Source organism: Thermobia domestica, chromosome 11, assembly GCF_964235325.1.
Source record: "Thermobia domestica chromosome 11, izTheDome1.hap1.1, whole genome shotgun sequence".
Classification (NCBI taxonomy): Eukaryota; Metazoa; Arthropoda; class Insecta; order Zygentoma; family Lepismatidae; genus Thermobia; species Thermobia domestica.
The window spans coordinates 108,830,334-108,850,754 of NC_137464.1; the positions used below are offsets into that span (position 1 = coordinate 108,830,334).

At 36.1% G+C, this 20,421-nt stretch overlaps 1 protein-coding gene across 6 annotated transcripts in view; it reads left to right on the top strand.

Moving 5' to 3' along the window:
- Positions 1 to 20,421, top strand: part of LOC145663643 (uncharacterized) — a 73,091-nt gene that overhangs the window by 26,146 nt on the left and 26,524 nt on the right. Inside the window, exon 2 of one of the 6 annotated variants that reach the window (XM_081729745.1) lies at positions 13,211 to 13,284. The exons of 2 other annotated variants lie outside the window; for them this stretch is intronic. The gene's annotated coding sequence lies outside the window, so the exon portion shown is untranslated. Of the gene's footprint in view, positions 1 to 13,210; positions 13,319 to 15,877; positions 17,077 to 19,701; positions 19,824 to 20,421 lie in introns of those variants that run through there. 3 more of the 6 variants (XM_081729747.1, XM_081729748.1, XM_081729744.1) reach the window with 3 other exon arrangements.

Sequence of the window (20,421 nt, forward strand, 5' to 3'; positions counted from 1 at the left end):
AGTCTGCAACCCTGATTGTTTTCCATGAGAGATTTCACAAGACAGCATAAGTTACAATGCTTGATGTGGTACTTTACTCATGTGTTTGCCTTTCTCATGCTAGCCTGGTCTACAAAGCAACGCTTAAACATTTGCCCTTACGTACAATGTAATCACACTTTTAACGTGACAGAAAAAAGTTTCCTTCCCACCTCCTTGCGGCCGGCAAGAGTGAAGGGACGGCGGAGTGAGGGTGGAACCTTTCTGTGTTGGTTTTGGGTGCTACCATGTTGAAGGGGACATGTTGTCTTGGGAAAAGGCTAACTCATATTGTTTTAAGGGGAAAAGGACTCCGCATTATATTCCCGAGGCATTCTTTACTACGCTCTGCACCAGAAAAAATAAAATTCTTTCTCAATGGATTTTAGAAGTTAGAAATTTAATAACACCTGACGTATTTTAACTTTTTTTTTTGTAAGTATTTAAGGAACGAATGAATATTCTCAACTATATTTGAAGTTAATTTACCTCTGAAATGTTACTGTGAAAGCAGGTACACGAAGCCACAGATAAACATGTATGTGTTAAACTTGTTTTCCAATAAATAATTATAAAATATCAGTAAGTAGAGAATAGTTAGTTGTCAAGTTATGTAGGGTAGTGATAATATTCGCGGAGAGCTGGGTAAATTTGATCCCCAATAGACTTGTGGAACTTCATACATATGTTGGAACTTTTTCGTCGATATATGGCTAGTAAATACGTCTTCCGCTTGGGATAAATTACGTAGAAACACGTATGTTTCAGATTCTACGTTAAACAGTAGGTCTACGTCTTAGTGCTGACAATGAATGGTCGTATGAAATTTCATTTGCTTTGGAAACCATCGAAACCGAATGCATACTTGAATTTCATTGAATCATGAAGATAATATCGTCCCTATTTTACTAGTTAATAATTGTTACAAATATACGAAAAATGAACAAAGTTAACACTTTTTTCGCATCCGTTTCAAATTATATTGCTAATAGTTCTGTGTGTTAATGGGTATGTAATCAAACGATTTTTACATAATCGAATAAGAATTCAAATTGAAGGAATACCTTAGGAATTGTTGGCAACATCAATTATTTCCACTTCTTGAATAGTTTGAATTTTTTGTGCTACGTGAAATATATAAAATTATCATTCTACTTACAGTTACAGATTTATGCAATTCCTGAATTCCACTTACACTTCCGAGCTTTCGACTATCCTTTGGAATCTTGGTCACGGAGGATATAAACAGGAAATATTAAAGAAATGAAAATAAGGAAAGAATAAAAGTTACCAGGGTACAGTAGTGCTGGAGATACTTTGTCAAAACCATCGATCAGTTGACAAACAATTGTCATGCAGATGGCGTTATTGCGGGTTAATTTGAGCATTCTTTTCTTCTTTGGGAAAGTTGCTACTTCATATTTTATTATTATTATTATTATGCCAATGCTGTGCAAATTTTGTGATTACTGTTTCCCATTCATAATTTAACTTTGGAGTTACTAAATCAATAATCAAATTTTCAGACACGAGTCTTTTGTACTTTATTTGTAGCCCCAAATAAAAATTTTGAATCTTCTATCCTGTGTTGACTTTCTTTTAAACATATCAATACCTGACACTGAACTTTCCGCTTTAGTATTCCTAACATGCTCCTTAACACGAGTCTTGAAATTTCTCTTAGTCTTGCTTATGTAACTATCGTGACAAACGCATTTTATATCATAGATACCCGATTTTTCATTGGACTTGTGTAATAATTTTTAAATTGGGTGATGTTTTTCTGTAAAGTTTTTGTGGAGTTCAAAGCAGTACGGAAACCGTGTTGTGTAAATATTTTCTCAATACTAGGGATGGCCAGATCCGGATATTTTTGGAGCCGGATATCCGGATCCACTTGGGTCCGGATATCCGGTATCCGGATATCCGGACACTGGATCCGGATCCGAAAAAACGGATCTTGGATTCGGATCCGAAAAAACGGATCTTGGATCCGGATCTGAAAAACCAGATCTTGGATCCGGATCCGAAATTTCGGATCTTGGATCCGGATCCGAAAAACCGGACCTTGGATCCAGACCTGAAAAACCGGATCTTTGATCCGGATTCGAAACTCCGTGTCAGAAAATTCTGGTGTTCCGAATCAGCAAAAGTTTCTAAATTATTGACAAAGTGATTTTCATGCCTATGCTTAAAATAAGATTTTAAGACACTTTTGCTATCTGATCGTGTGACAGCCTTGCGTTCTCTTCATTCTGTTGATATTTGGTTTTCGTGCCTTAATATGTCACAATTACTCCAAATTTGATTGAGTAAAACTGTCGACTTAGGTGAGAGCAATCTCATTGTCAGATTCGATTCTAGTGGTAATACTTGACCGAAAAGGTAGTAAATCTTTTTTAAAGCGGTCGTCCTGATGGAAATTTGTCCTTTATTTTCTGTAACACTTGTCAAATGCTGGAATGAAACCTTAGTCTCAAGCCCAAGCTTCTTCATTAGGCTCAGGCTGCTTAATTTTCTAATTCTTTCTGAGTTATTGTGGTCACCGAATGAGGCCATTTTCTAGTCGTGATGGCTAGGCCATTGCTAATAGAACAGCCCATAAAATATAGATCAAATCAAATTAAGGAGCAACTTCCTTTTCTTGCTCTTGATGAGCTTTTTTTCTTTCTTTAAAAATACGTTTCTCTGTGACCGTGCCACTCCAGTTAGAATTGAGAATTGTAGTAGAGATGAAGTTCTAAATGGCAATTAATGTATCAAAATCAATGTATTAATGTACTGCATGTATATACAAAATATCATATGGAGCCTCGAGCAGTAACACGTATCTTTGTAATTAGTAATCCACTACTATTAACTCTGCATAGGTTGTATAAGGAGCTATATCATTCATGTAAACACATAGGCGGATGCAGGGGAAGGGTGAAAAGTCGTTCGCCTCTACCCAGCGCCACCATTAACAGTGTACTTTAGTAGTAATTTGAGGCAATTTCAGATCATCTAATTAATTTTTCACTGCTAGCATCCCCAACCGTCCCCTAAGAATCCATCCGCCCCCTCCAGAGTCCGTTCTGGATTCGCCCCTGCGCAAACATAATATACAACTCATTCAAGAGTACATTTTGGTAGCTTTTTAAAATTTTTATCTTAAAGGATTGTCATTTCTCGTGGCTACTTATGCAATTTTGTCCACAGGCATACATGCAATTTCCAGTCATTACGCAAATACATTTATATACTTAATACCTCGGCTAGTTGGGGGCTTCGCCACTAGACCCCCGTTACTAGAGCCTCGCACCACAAAAACCTCTAATCATAATCAATTTAAAAAGAAATGTCTGGGGATTTCCCCTTAGACCCTCTGATATCTCATTTGATCGGCCTATGACCTCGTACACCTACAACCATACCGAATCTCAGTTCAAATATCAAATTGTATGTAATAACATTCCGGTATCCCGAGGCATACCGAATTTCAGTGCGAGTACATGGGGGCTTTCCCCCCAGCCCACACATTTGCTCGGTCTACGGCCTCGCACATCATACGCCTGTAAACATAACGAATTTTTAAGAGGGCGCGGTGGCTCAGTGGTAGAGCGTTCACCTCCGGTGCTTGGGGTCCCTGGTTCGATCCCAGCTCGCGCCGTGTGGACTTTGTGGTGGACAAACACCGTGCTCGTGGGTTTTCTCGGGTTTTTCCCGTTTCCTACCACTTTCTTCATTTCATTTATTTCTCATAATCATCGTCTCCTTTAGCCTAACCGGCATAAGCGTGGGACGTAAAACTCAAGGATTTCATTTCATAACGAATTTTTGTTCAAATAACAAGTTTCATTTCTCTAACATTCCAGGATTCCGAGATATAAAAGTCTTTTCTCCCCGCCCCTTTTCTTCCCCTCTAAGACACACATCAAAAAACGCTTAAGTATATACCTAATTATTTCAAATGTAAAGTCCAAATACCAAATTCTATGCTCCTAACCTTCAGAGGTTCCCAGATATCGACATGTTATTATAATAATTACAATCCCCACCCTCTTTCCTTTCCATCTCTTTTCTTTTCCTTTTTACTAAAACGTCAAAAAATACTGAAACGCATGTCAAATTATTTTCAATGAGAAATGCAAATACCAAATTTCAAGTCTCTAACCTTAAAGGATTGAACATATTAATACAATAATTGTAATCCCCCACTTAATTTTCTTCTTGCCCTTTTTCTTCCCTTCTGGGCCACATATCAAAAAAACGTTGAAATACGTATCTAATTATTTTAAGTGAGAAGTCCAAACACCAAATTCCATGTTCCTAACCCTTTAAGTTTCCGAGATATAGGCATATTATTATACTAATTGCAATAATTGCAATTACCACCCGTTCTTTTACTTTCTACATCTTCCCTGTCCCTTCTAATTTAAATATCAAAAAGCACTTAAACAAGTATCAAATTATTTTCAATGAGAAACCCAAATACCAAATTTGACGTCAAGAATCATCAATATTTTCCACCCCATTTTCCCCCTTCCTCGTCGAATTTCCCAAAATCCTTCCTTAGTGGTATCCTACGTCACAAAGCCTATAAACTGACCAAATTTCAAGTTTGTAGCTTAAGCGATTTGGCCTGTACGGTGATCTGTCACTCACTCACTCAGGACTTTGTCCTTTTTATATAGAGAGATTTAAGATTTTATGGGAAAGCCATGGATTTTGTCCTAAGGCCGCCAGTGTCTTAGAAATGTAATAGCTTTGCTATAAACTTTAAGCAACCAACTGACTGATCTGCGTCTATATGTATTATGTAAAATGCCGCTTATGATATTTATTTTGCTCGTAATAAAAAAATAGAAATAATGACGAAAATTCAAAGACATCCATGATTTAAGCGTAATGCTGCAGGAGTTCAGATCATTGAATTAATCATAAGAGCCGACTGTATAAGATAGACTACATTAAATTCCAATGTGGCACAAAGAAAATATGCAGCATTACTATGCAGTTTTTCAACGTTATAACTCATTCTGAATATATTATCATAGGTCTCACAAACCATCGAGTTTTAATCCTAACTCAATTAATATATAACAAAAGGCAGATCTATACAACTACTGACTTGAGATGAAAGTGGCATACTTGTAGTACGTTTAAAGATATACTAAGACTAAATGATGGGGTGTGCGCAACAGTGGTCTAACCCCGAAAAATGTGAAAATGAGATTTTCATGTAATCTTTTGTCATTTAAATTGAATTATCTTCCCACTGAGTTAGATAAAATTCACCTAGTAAATTTCATACATATGGATTGAGTTCTGGGTCTCAATCTAAGGCTTCAAATATTCAAAACAGGAGTCCGAATCTGAACTTCGAAATTTCGGGTGTGGATCCAGGAACCGAATATCCGGATCCGGATCCAATATTCGAAAATTCGGATCTGGATCCAAGATCCGAAATTCCGGATCCGGATTCAAGATCCAAAACTTCGGATCCGGATCCAGAAACCGGATATCCGGATCCGGATCCAGGAACCGGATATCCGGATCCGAAATTCCGAAATTCCAAGGTCCGAAATTCCGGATCCGGATCCGGATCTTATAGGATCCGGATATCCGAGATCCGGATCCGTCTGGCCATCCCTACTCAATACTGTTGTCAACCTGTGAAAAATGTATAGTCCTACTCACTTTGAGTCATTGATTTCGGTTTCAGATCGATGGAAACGTGAATTCCTTCTAACTTGGTTATATCATTGATTAATAATGAAACTGGACACTCATTCGTACTGCCAAACTTCAAAAACTGGCCACTCTCTCTCTATAAATCTGATTCCAATGGAGTAAGTCAAAAGGCACTCAAAAAGAAATTGTTCCAGACATTTGCTTTAGTCTTTGCTGAATGAGCAAATATATTGTGTGCCCGCGGTAGAGTTATGGTGGACTCTAGTAACGAACTTCTTCTTATGTCTCCTTATATTAAGATATAAATAAGCAAAGTTGCTTTTCTTCTTATTTTCTATCGTAAATCTCAAATTAGTATGAATACTATTCAATCCCTTCAATAAAAAATCAAACTGTGTACTATCTTTGTACAGAAACAGTACGTAGTCAGAGTATCTATAACAGTGCTTTGTACGTAATATCCATTCCCTCGAGGTCCTTCGTTGCTAAGCGGTTAGCGTACGTGCCTTTGGCGTGGGAGACCCGGGTTCGATTCCCGGGGAGCTCATGTGGTTCGGTTTCCACGTTACTCAGTAGGTCCCGTCTCATATAGCCTCACTGCTGAAAGGGACGTTAAACTCAAAATCAACTCAACTAATACCCATAATCTCAGTATCTTGCTTTCAAACGTATAAAGTACCAAATTGGCTAGTAAAGGTAATACTGGATTCCCCATAGCTAGAAGTTCGACCTAGTGATAAATGTTACTTTCAAGAGAAAGAAATATTGTATACTAAGTAGCAGACGAATATCTAAGCTGGAGCAAGAAGGGCACGTGCTCTGGCAGCCAGTGATGGAGGAACGCAAAATATCATAGCATTCCGGCGAAAGCTGTTAGACTTCACATTACTAGCTTCATGCTTATCAGTATGAAAAGTGTCATCAGTTACAAAACTGACAGGTTTTGTTGAAGAGTTTTGAATTTGGCGACGTTGATTATTGTTATTGTTAACTGAATGCTCGCTACTCATAATAGAACCCCAGTAGTGCACAGAAAACCCGCGCATTGCGTTGTCTTAACAATTTGTCCAATCTTGTATTCACTGAGCTAATGGTACTCATGGCAGACGTTCAATAAAACCTCATTTTCTTTATTAACGTCACTTCAGTAGACCTTATAGATTGCCATGTTAGCACGTCTTTGAGTTACTCTACACGATAGCTCTTGAACGAAAGATAATTTTTGAATTCTGTTTATTGCAATAGACAGCTAGACTGATTATCTCGACCAAGTTTCTTAATCGAGCCAGTTCGTTAACACCTTCATGGGTAACGGTGGCTTTAATAGGCTATCCATATCAAGTATTTCATATAAGGTAATATGTTCTGAGGTTATTTTTTTTTTAATTAAGTGGTAAAATGTGTTTTGAGGTTAACAGATTTTTTAAAATCTCAAAAAAATTTAACCTCACATAAAGAATAGAACATTACTGTTGTTTTATTGAATTCTTCAGAACAAGTATTATCGACCGCTTCAACTATTAGCACAGGTTCATTCATAAATGTAAGTTTCGCGATAAATGTAAGTGATATTCTTTACTGTCTTTATCCGAGTCGATATGTACAACAAAGAGCACCACGTTCTTTTCACCTCAATTGTCACGGTAGGTGACTGGAGCATGGCATGTGTGTCCCTAATACCTATGTTGGCATCTTTGTTTCCAACTACTTAGCATTCTTGATGTAAAATTTGACTATGCAAACAATTGAATAGATCATTGCAGAAAGGGCACATGTGGCATTTTTGTCGAAATTATGGTGACAATATATTCATTACCTACATAGGTAGGCCCATTATTTGCCACAAAGAGATCTCAGGTATCACCTTCTGAAGGCAGTTATTTGCAATATTAAAAACGGCATTCAGTGCAACGCATACTACTACTGAAGGAAACTCTTATCTTGAACGCGCTGTAGACAGTCATTTTTACACTTTTCCCGCTAAAATGCCTCTTTGTGATTAAATGCCTAGTACGTCGTAATAGTTATATCGTTCGTTCGTCGTGGATGCTGGCGCTCTGTTGAATGTGTTCATCTTGTGTTGTGATTAGTAGTGCTGGCTTTGCCATATCTGCAAGTAGCTACGATGAGTCTCCGCAGATCAAGAAAAGAAACGGAATTCGACATACTGAGAAGTATCAGAGATATGTCATGAAACAAGCTAAAGTTAAAGGACTGCTACATGCATCATATTCTGGCAAGTATATTGCGGCTGTAAGAACAGGTGATGATTGCTGGTGTAGAGTAAAGTGTTTTTCAAAAATTACCGAAAGTGAGCGATGCAGTATACTGGCATATTTCCTTTCATTAGAAACCAAAGATTCCCAGGATATCTATCTCCAAAGTCGGATATTCCGAGTTTTATCATCGATTGAGCAGTGGACGAGAACTCATGAAGTTGTACAGCAACGCATGAATGACGACAGTGGGGATGAAGCGGAATGAAGAAAAATACTAATATCCAAAATAATAATGTTCAAAATGTTATTATTTTCATATTATGAACCAAATGAGTTTTGTTTATTTTATTTGTTGTGTATTTCGAGTATGTTCTTTTGACTTTCTCGACTTGCAATGTTTTCTACTGTAAATTAGATGAGTAATGAACGCACGTAAAACAAAAACCTCCGAGTTTATTATTAATAATAACCTCCAGTATTGTTTGTCTTACAATAACTTAAATTGGTCATTGTATTAGAGAGTGATCTTTAAAGGCTTTTCTACGTTCAAGATTTGCTGGGTACCTTCTTTCAAATCTAAATTAAATGGCCTTAGGTTACGTTAAGTTAATCTTTATTTATTTCTTAAAGCAAATCAGGCTACAGTATATTGTCCGTACTCTTCGTAGATCATATAATATTCGTAGGTTACTAACTAATAATAGTTTGTTGCTTTATTCTCAGTTCGATCAGTGCAGAAACGGCACACGTGCAAAATTTCAAGCTTGTCTATTAAAAAAATGAACAACGATCGAGAACAATTGTTTCGTACAAAATAATAGCGTAAATTCACTATCAAACCACGTAACATGCCAGTTTGGTAACAGCACATACGTACGAACTAAACGTTTTTTTTTTTGCCTTTTTCTCGAAAACATGGGTTTGTAACATGTGTTCTTTCTGCAATAACCGATTCAATTCATAGTAACAAAACAATACTCCTTTAATTTAGAAATATTCCAGTTTAACAGGTTGGCATATCATTAGAACCACTCTCTTTAAATAACAAGTGACTTCGGGCTATTTTAACGATTTCGAACAGACAGACAAAAATCTGTATATTTTAAAAATTATATTTTGTGTTCGTTTAGTCTTTAGAAAACACCGAGAAGTAAAGTTTATAAAATTATTCAAAATCTTATTTTAAACGGAAAAGTCTGTGTAGTTAGAAAATAAAATGTATTTATTCTAGAAAAGAAAATGAGGCTTCAGAAAATAGACTGAAGTTAGAAATAGAAGAAACTAAAAAGTTCAGCAAGTTCTTTCGAAGCTTAAGAACCCGAAGTAAGAATTTCAAAAAGTTCGACATACTCACCTCATGCTCCCCATGCACCTCAAGATGTCGTGTTGGACTGTGAAGGTGGATCAACTTCAAACGTGTTACAGAATGTAAAGTAAATCGAGTGATGTGAAAAAGACTCTACAGCTGAACCAGATAGTTGTGTACGTGGTGGCATAGAGTACAATGACAAACACCAAGCTACGGAATTGGAGCCTAGAGCTGTGATGGCCAAATTATTGAACAGTGTAGCATTGGACTTTTAGAGCTCCACAAGGGCACAGGAAGAGACTGATTCCTGATTCGTTAAGGTTAGAAATAAAAACCTGGTGCGTAGTATTTCGAAGATAGTGAGAGACCTTTTGCATTTACAATCAATCCCACAATGAACAAAAGTTGGTTTGCAAGGAAATTAGTCAACGCGATGACTCCAATGTAGATAATTTCCAAGCCTTACTGAAAGTGGTCTCTGTTTTTTGATCTCATTTTAAATGAACATCTGTTTCAAGCAGAAAAAATGTCTAGTTTCAGATCGAATTGATTGATTGGGGAAAGAACAGATACAGCAGAAGCATGGCTACTTGTCCGCGTCTTGATCAATATAATTGCTCAAACACAAACTGCCCTAAATAAAAAAATTAAAACAAACATAGAAAAATATAATAAACAATAAAAAAGCACTGCTAAAGGCAAAAGATAATCAGAAAGAAGAGATAAAACAATAATTATAGGAGATAAGACCTAACAATAACAACAAATAGCAAAAAAATAAATAAATGAAATGTCAGGATACAACAAAAAATATTAGCAGCGAAAAACGAAAGTTCAAAGGACTAAAAGGCTCAGAAAAAGTGGAAAGGTCAGAAGAAGCGTATCAAAAAGCAAGAACACGATTAACAGAACCAAGATTACCCCCCAATGCACAATCAAATGTATAGGAAGTCCGTAACGTTTTCTGAAATCTGAGTATTCAGGATATTTGATAAGAATGTGCTGAATACTCAGTGAGATAATATATTTTTCACAATTCGGACCGTGCAAAGCACACAGCCAATAACCATATGTCAGATGAAAGTGTTCAATACGCAAAGGAGCTAGAAGAACTTCATTTGTGCGATTAGAAGGAGGAGATGTATGCCAATCTCTTAGGAGTGGCTTAACTGCGTCCAATCAGCTTACCAATGAGAGCTTACCAATGACAGCTACAGATCGGAGTCAAGAAGGCAATGCTCCAATGCGATCCCGGTCAAAGCAGTGTTCTTGGCAGCTATATCAGCACGTTCGTTTCTCCGAATACCGACATGACCAGACCCCCAGCAGACAACGACGATATAACCGTGTTGCTGTAATTAATGGCATCTCACAAGAATGTATTGAATGAATGCGTGCTTACTGAAGACATTCTGGAGGCCCATAACGGTGCTCAGATGCAAACGACGGTTGCATATGCTCTCAGGTGGAGGACTCACTTTGATCTAAGACATCTGAATTTTCTAAAGGTCTCTAACACGGGATATACTTGAACCTGAACCTACAAAGTGGGGGTGATGTATATATTTCCTGAAAGCTTGGGTCGAGGTAAGATCAAAACCGGTTACCAAAATTGGGGAAGTCTCAAGCATTTCGCTTGAGGCCAGCACGTTACTCATTTTTATTAACACTTTTAAGCGTGTCTTAAAGTCCGTTGCAACCCCGAAAAGTCTGAAACGGTGAAACAGATATGAAAACAGAAAAACATGTCTTTCATCATTTCAAAAGTATAACGTATCAAGGTAAAATAAATTGTCCCTGGGTCCCCCGCAGTGTCCCAGATGGGGTCCAACTCAATATTTTAAATGGAAAGGGGGTCAACTTGCACATCGTATGAAAGTTGGTGTTAAATAAAAGAAGATAAATCAAGTCGCGACTCTCTACGATAAGCCTGTGCAAAATAGCGGTGGGTCAAAATATCAACACAATCTTCATTGCAAAGTCTATTGCCACTCGTATGTATCTGAAACGGTGGAATAGGTATAGAAACAAAACACGGATATGTCATTATTTCAAAAATATAATGATTCAAAGTAAAAAAATGTTCCAGGGTTCCTCGCAGGATCTCAGACGGGGTCAAACTCAAAATGTTGAAATAGGAAGGGGTTCAAATTGAGTATCGTATGAAAGCTTATGTTAAGTGAAAGAAGAGGAAACAAGTCTCGACTCTTGATGAAAAACTCTATTGTCACTCCTATTAATCTGAAACGGTGAGACAGGTGTAAAACAAAACAAAAACTAATTACTTAGGGTCGGATTTTCATCTACCAAAACAAATTTGAAGCTATCCAAAGTTTATGTCATGACTTTTGATGTCAATGTATTCATTTAATGTAAGGAGTTTATTTTCAAGTTAAAAGAATAGAAGTATGTAGAGAACGCATGTTCTCTCAAAAATTTTTAGACTGATTTTCTTATAAAATAAAAATAACTGAATCGAGAAGTAAGCATAATAATCGAGAAGTAAGCATAATAAAGAAATCAAAATAATAATAATAATAATAATAATAATAATAATAAAACGCAATGGATTCACTTATATAGGTACTCATATTCCAAGATTTTCTAAGCTATAATAATAATCTAAATTGGTATTTGAATAAATCGGAAGATACGATTTCTCAACAATTAAGTACTATTTTAGAACATTCTTTCGCACGGAAAATAACGCAGTGGTTTCTTTAGACTGTTTAGACCGCATGTATATAATAATGGAAAGTAAAATCTTAGCTTGCACCTATTGTTTTTATTTAGGGTTTAACTTCTCTTATATATTCCCCAACTCTTTCCCTGTGGCCATGAATACTAGCGCTGAGATGAAGGGTATTGTATTGTATTGTATTTATTTTCATCCTTTTTCATAGAAATTGTTCACAACGTGAACGTATAAGTTGAACACGTCATAAGAACACTGAATGTGTACATATGTATAGATTAAAATCTACATGCAACATTAAAATAGTGTGAATTTATGTTAAAAAAAAGTACAATTTTTTATTATTCTAATTTACATACAGCGATATAAAACAACATTTCAGTTAATAAAACCTTACATTATAGATATACAAAATATATATATACTTTAAACATTATTTACTACAGGCGAGATATTCTTCTACAGAATAGAAACAGTGCTCGAGTAGGTAGGACTTGACTGCTTTATTGAAACCAGATGTTTTGTTTTTTAAAGTGGAAGGAAGCTTGTTATAAATATTCACTGCCATAGGAAATGTACTATTCTTATGTACTTTTAAACGTGAGGACTCTACATGAAGGTCAGACGCTTGTCTTGTATTATGCATAGCCAGAAAGCCATTGACGTTCTCCTAGTTCTGTAACGGAAGAAATACTCCCAGATATTCTGAACATACACACTTTTCAATTAAACATTAAACATTCCATTTCTTTCTAAGAGCTTGTATCTGCTTTTCTTGAATTGTGATTAGTATAAATTCTATATTCTCAGCCTAAACTATAGTCTTTAATTGATGTGTATTTATTTAGAATCTTCTATACACTTATTACTATCACTTAAATATAGTTTTGGAAACTTTGTCCTACATATAAAAAGGATTTCTAATATCCTGAAGTAGCACTCTGGTCTAGTGGCTTGCGCGTGAGCCTCTGATACACATTGCCCCGGGTTCAATTTCCGGTGGGAAGCACAAAAAATTAATTTCGCAATCATTCACTTTTATTAATCATCCATATCTTTTAGCCTAAAGGCATAACAATGGAATGTTAAAAGTATTACCAAAAGAATAATCTCAGAAAAATTTATTTCACCAGTTTATTGTGTATTGTGAGTGTTTCGTTTTCATGGTGCGGTTTACACTTTACATTCCTTTAATTGTTTGTAATTTCTAAATGTTGTCACTGATGCTGTTTCTTTGCTTTCAAATGCGTCTTTTCAGTGTTATTACAGCTAATCAGATTTTCTTTTTCTTTCCAGACCTCTTATTTTCTATCTGAAGAATTTATGAAACCAATAATGAAAATCAGTGTTGCAAGCTGGCTGCTGTGAATGTGAGCTTGCGTAAAACTTATCACATGATTTCTCGTCTGTATCCTTTTTCGGTTTTGAAAATAAATAAATGTTTAACTGATTTATTTCTAGTTTTTCTTTGTATTTTTATTATGCCATCGATGATCAAGATTCCTTCTGTCTAAGTTAAGTTTAGGTTTTTCATTTCTGATGAAGAATGATTTGAAGACGTTTTTTCCATGTTGTTGAAGCACGGATGTAGAACTTCCACACGATTGATTTCATGTTCTGTCTGCTGCAAGTGCCTGGACAAGCTCAACATGGGGATTTCCTCTTCCCTTGCGTCCCTCTTAAAGAGCATACTTTATGGATGGACATATAATTTACCAACCACAATTCAAGAAAAAAAAATACAAGTTATTAGAAAAATGAAATGAAATCTTTTAGTATTATGCCCACGCTTATGACACAGAGGTTAAAGTAAACGGTGGTAATGAGAATAAAAAAATGGTGGAATGAAGAAAGTGAGAAGAAACGGGATAATCACGAGAAAACCCCACGCGCGGTGTTTGTCCACCATAAGGTCTACTTGGCACGAACTTGGATTGAACCAAGGAACCTCAATCACCGGAGATGAACGCTCTACCACTGAGCCACCGCGGCCCCAAGGCTCTTGGAAAGTGACTGAATGTTTAGTGTTTAATTGCAAAGTGTGCGTGTTCAGTATACTTGGGTGTATTTATTCAATTACAGGACTAAGACAATGATAATGGTTTTCGGGTAATTTCTAGCGTTTATCCCAACACTACGTGTTTATGGTGACAGGGGGGGCTGAAATACGTAGCGCAGGCTAAATCCTAAATAACGACAATAGTCTGAGGTGCAAGGTAAGAATTTTAATTCTGAATAATGTACTTCATGGCACGTAACTACATAATGGAAAGTATTTCATTTCTTAAAACAATACTTTTAAAAACTTATAAGATATGAAGTGAAGTATCCTGCAACCTATGTTCTTTGATTATATCATTAATCGAATGGAAATTACATTCTTGATAATCATAATTTTACATGAGAATTTCACTGAGTCATAACTTAAAATATGTCCAATATTATAGCAAAGAAAATGTAATGTGTAACTTTCAACTTTGTAACCGAAACTTTATTCTGGAACATTTAGTCACTCCCCTCCCCCTTCCTTATATACAATTCGGATAGTCTTTCTTTTCTTTGGCTTCGTCTCCTTACTTTCTCTTCCTGCAGCTGCGGTCATCTATAGATTCACTTGTCTTCAAATTTCCCCCCTTTGCAGGTGTGCTTCTCTGCATAGGTATCCATCCACTTTTCTTCCAAGCATTTTCTTTCATCTTTAGTTGTTCTTTGTTCTGTCGTTTCTTTTCGTTCTATTTCTTCTTCCGATATCCTTGTACTTTCTTACGTATGTTAAACCTTTTATTTTTAAAAAATTCTTGTTCCTTCTTTCCATTTTTCTCACCAATGTCCAACATTCTTGCTCCATTATCTGTTTCCTCCCACGCCAAGGAAGAAAAAGACACCCTGAAGTTTTTCAAAAGACAATTAGGATTAGGATTTAGGATTTAGATTTCTGGGCTTTCGGCCTCTGTGGTCATGTTAGCCCGTCACGTATGAGGGATGACGTCCCTCGGCAGTCACACTATCCGGGGAAAGGGAAAAGAAGAAAGGAGGAAGGAAGCGGCCTGGGATCTATATGTTAGGTACCATCCCGGCATTTGCCTGGTGTCAATGAGGAAATGAGGAAAACCCAGGAAAACCTCATTCAGGATGGTTGACTGGCCTGATAAAGAGTGCTCCAACCGGGAATTGAACCCGGGACCGATCGCACCGAAGGCGAGAGCGTTAGCGACTACGCTACGCGGGGCCATCGACAGAATTATCAGAGGAAGACTATTACAGAGCTGAAAAGTTACAGATCTTATGGTTTTTACTATAAGCAGCCACCAATTTGGGTTCATTTCAGTACGGTCTACAATGGATACAGTTTTTGCCTTTGGGATGCTAATGAAAAAGTACATTTATATTAAACACCAGAAGGACTTCCATTTGATTTTAGTCAATCTTGAGGAAGCATATGATAGAGTGACACGGGATCTTATTTTGTGGAAAAAAGAAAAAAAAATGTTCGAATACATACATCTATATAATTCAAGATTTGTATGATGAATGTAGGTCACAATTGAGGAGTGCGTGTAGAATAACAGAAGAGTTCAAAGTTAGGATGTGAGTTGGGATCGAGTTTTAGTCCATACCTTCTGCAGTTAACTATTCTATCAGGCCTTGTTTCCATTTTGTACTAATACACAATAACACACTGAGCAAGGCTATGTGATAATATGTAAAAAAAAAAAAAAAAAAAAAAAAAACAGTATCATGTAACAGTTTCAACACAATAACTTTGTCTTCGTCAGACTTCCACTCCTTCTGGCTGCTTGGGAGTTGGTCATCACTTATATAGTCTCCGGAAATCAACTTTTAATTGGGCTCCAACCCTTCATTAAAAAGTAACACTTGTGTGGCTTCCACTTTCACTTTTTAGCTGCACACGTGTCCAATTAAAAGTTTACTTTTTTCGTTGGATACATTCTGTCCTCTAATTATCCTTATTTTCCTTATTAATTTTTCCTCTGCCTTTCTTCCTTTTCATTTCTTCTTCTTTAAGCAGAATCTTCTCCCACTCTTTATTTATCGAGAATCCTGCATTCCAATTCATCACCTTTTCTCCTGCCCTCATAATCTCCCTAGCTTCCTTCCATTTTCTCACCAAAGTTCTGTTCTCTACTTCTATGACCTCTGCTCCTTCCCACCATATCCTGTGGTTTGTCTCTTTGTGATGCTTGTATATCGCATTGTTGTCCCTTTTCAATCTTACATCATCCTGGTACTGTTTAATCCTTTCTTGCATTTTCTTTTTTGTTTCTCCTATGTAAATTTTGTTACACTCCGCGCATCCTACTCTATATATTACTCCCCTTTAATCTTTGTCCGCTACTGCTTTTCTCTTGGTTCTTCTTACTAATTCAATTATTCTGCTTCCTCCTTTCCTGTACGTCCTAATTCCTGCTTTCCGAAGCATTTTCTTTATCTTCTCTGTTTCTTTGCCTAGGCTTTCTATTCCAAACCATTTTTTGTTCTTGTCTTCTTCCTCTTTTTTTCCCTCTCTTGCTATGTCTCTTTTGATCTTATCCTCTTCGTTGTATCCATTTCTCCTTAACTGTGTTCAGAACTTCTTTAAATCGGTTTTCCTCTGTTCTTCATTTGCGTTTAGAAATGAAATCTTTGAGTTTTACGTCCCACGGTTATGCCGGTTAGGCTAAAGGAGACGGTGATAATGAGAGATGAGTGAAATGGTGGAATGAAGAAAGTGGGAGGAAACGGGAGTACCCCGAGAAAACCCACGAGCACGGTGTTTGTCCACCACAAAGTTCACTTGGCGGGGGCTGGGATCGAACCCGGGACCCCAAGCACCAGAGGTGAACGCTCTACCACTGAGCCACCGCGCCCCCCTCATTTGCGTTTAGGTCTCCTATTCTTTCTTCCATGCTTTTTATGAAATTCTTCTTTGTGATAGACCAGCTTACAAAGAATATCCAACAGTTAGCATCTTGGAATATGCTATTTGGAAATGACATCATGCTGATGAGTGAGACCAATGCAGCACTACAAGAGAAATTAGATAACTGGAGAGGAGCATTGGAGAGCTTACAATTAGTAAAACCGAGATGCAATTCTTACATTACCCATTCAGCAAAAATGTAATCGAAAATACAAGAATACAAGTGGACGAAAAAGAAGTGGTAAGGACAAAGAAATTCAAATACTTGGGATCAATATTACAGGAAAAGATGGCGGCAGCCGTTGCGTCGCCATGGGATGTTGTAAAAAATAATTAATTATGGTTTTGAAGTACCCTGATATAGGATAAACATCCATGAAAAAATTAGAATTTTTTGAAAAGATCGAGCGGCAATTTTTCTTTTTTCTCGATCACTTTGCATGGATTGACCCTATTGACACAAACAGCAATAGAGAGTCCACGGGGCTATGAGCGTTCCTGCATAATTATTGTATATACTCGTATATTGAAGTTAGTTTCGCAAGGTATTTCGGATATTTCACAACTTCGATGTACCTTTCTCGAAAAGTAAATGGGACCGGGCCAACAGCCCTAAGGTGTGCCCCCTGACTCCAAAGATCATGGTTTGAGCCAAAGACCCAAGTGGGTAAAAGTGAGAGGCAAAGTAGCCCGTTTACTACTGTATCTCTGGTCAACGTTGCGACCAAAGCATGTTGTACAATATATTCTTTAAATGCGAATTAAGGAACTTCACGTTAATTGTGTATTTGACATGGGGATGTCAGGAAGGATAATACAGTATGACTAGCATTCGGTTAACTGGGGAATTCGTCCAAAGACTATGCATTTACTCAACCTACCACTTTGCACCATATTTGAGCCTTCATTTCCTTTCTTTCCACAACAAGAATATGTTTATGGTATTATTCGTTGCCAAAAATTTAAACCCCTTTCACCCTTAGAATAATCATTTCAATCAAATCTAAATGATAAAACCTCATCTTGACTCAAGCGGTGTGTTCAAAAGTTCATTTCAAATGGTTCTCCCGTTTTTCCTGATTATGAAATTAACAACCTCGAAGTCGTTTTTGTATATATTGAGAAAAAAAAAAAGAAATTGACCATCTTCTATAGTTAAAAGCGGAATTATCAGAAGTGCTGTAGCATATTCCCATTTGTTTTGAATAAGAAGTTTATATACTGTTTCATATCCGTAAGATATCTTGAGATATGGTCATCTTATTACAACAATTGCAGCCCCATTCTTCTTTTCCCATCGTTTTTCTTTTCTTCTAAGGAAAACATCAAGAAATGCTGAAACACGTCTTTATTTTAAATGAAAAGTTCAAATACAAATTTCATGTTTCTAAGCTTAAAAGTTTTAGAGATATGGTCATCCTGTTATGCAACTGCATTCTTTTTTTCCCTTCTAAGGGAAACATAAAAAGGCGCTGAAACTCGTCTTTAATTATTTTAAATATAAAATCCAAATCCAAATTTCATGTCTCTAACCTTAAGGAATTTCGAGATATGGCATCTTATTTTAACAATTACATAGTTTTTTTTTAACTTCTTGCCTTTTTTCCTTTGTAGGGGAAATATGTATAGGAAAAAAGAACGATGAAACCCATCCTTAATTATTTTAAATTAAAAGTTCAAATACCAAATTTCATGTTTCTAACCTTAAGGAATTTCGAGATGTGACTACTTTATTTTAACAACTGCAATCCCATTCTTTTTTATTTCCCCGCCTTTTTTGCTTCCTTTCAAGGGAAAATATTTTTAAGAAAGCAATGAAACAGATCTTCAATTATTTTAAATGAAAAGTCTAAATACTAAGTTTCATGTCTCTAACCTTAAAGGATTACGAGATATTATCATCCTGTTATAATAATTATAATCTCAACGTATTTTCTTACCTTGTAAAGGAAATATCATGAAACTGTGAAGCAAGTCTGTAATTATTTTAAATGAAAGGCTAAATACTAAATTTTACGTTTCTCGTAACTTTAAGGGATTTTGAGATATAGTCATTTTGTTATAACAATTGTAACCCCATTGTTTCTTCTTCCTGCTTTTTTCACCCCTTCTAAGAAGATGTGAAAAAAATACTGAAACATGTATTTAATTGTTTTAAATGAAAAGTTTAAATACGAAATGTCATGTCTGTAATCTTTAAAAAATTTCGAGATATGGCCATCCTGCTATAACAATTGTAACCACATCGTTTTTCTTCTTGCTTTTTCTTCTTTTCTAGGGGATTTTAATTAAACACGTGTCTAATTTTAAATCTGAAGTCTGTATGTCAAATTTCAGGTCATTACCCTTCAGAGATTTGAAGATATGAACATTTTACTATAATAATTGCAAGCCCTATTCCCCCTTTCGCGTCGAATTTCCAAAATCCGTTTGTTAGTAGTACCTTATGTTACAAATTCTTTTCACTGTGAAAATTTCAAGTTTCTAGTTTAAGCTATGTGGTCTGAGCGTTATTTAGTCAGTCACTCACTCACTTAAGACTTCTTTTATATAGAGAATCTACTTATGTATATATACTAAAATTATGAAATATTCTGCTTGCTTTACTATTGAAGTTTGTTAGTTATAAATTTAGCCATAATTTTAGAAAATTTTAACCAATTTTAGCTATATTTTGTAAGTCATTTTTCTACTTTCTGACGTCTCCTATTGGTAAAACTGGTCAGCAATGCTGTGGCAAAATTTTTCAATCTGTTTATACTGAATTATTGTGCTTACTGTAGATCAGAAATGATAAAATATTTCATAGGCCACCTTCCCTTTCTTTTACGTACAAGTAAAATATTACATAAGAATGTGTCTTCATTGTTGTGAAATTATTACTAACTATGGTGACGTAAAGGTTTTTGTATTTACTTTTAACGTTCAACCATTAGAATATAAAAAGTGGCTTGTAGACACCAAGTGCCCTTAGAACTGTTTAAACGAGTAAGTTCAAATAAACTTATATATACATAGCCCTATCTTAAGCCATAGAAAAAATAGTAAAATAGTAATAATGAATCTCCCAATAGGGGAGGAGACAATATTCAGAGACTTCCTTTGCATGTCATAAGAGGATGCAAGCCGGAAGGACTAGCTCAGGAGAGTAATGCTTCCGGAAGTAGGAACGAAAAACACAGTTCTGATTAGTTGGCGTTATCCATTTCTTGCCACGTTGCAGTCAAATAGCAGAAATCAAACGATTGTTGTTATCGGTCTTCGTGGCCGAGTGCGCGAGCGCTATATGCTAATAACTAAAATCTCTTTTGGCGTGAGTTCAAACCCGACCCGAGGAAAACTTTGTTTTTTTTTTACATTTTTATAACACTTTTTAAATTAAAATAATATGAAAATGATACTCAAAAAAGTGATTTACTTACTTTTGTGCAGATAAGTAGTAGTAGTAGTAGTAGGAACGGGTTAGAAGCCCCACAGGGCTCGTTTTGTTCTCCTTGTACTCTATGATATAAATTTTGTGACCAACTTAAAACATCTGGCTAGGATAGCGCGTAAAACAGCTGGCTAGAGTAGCGCACGAAAAAAC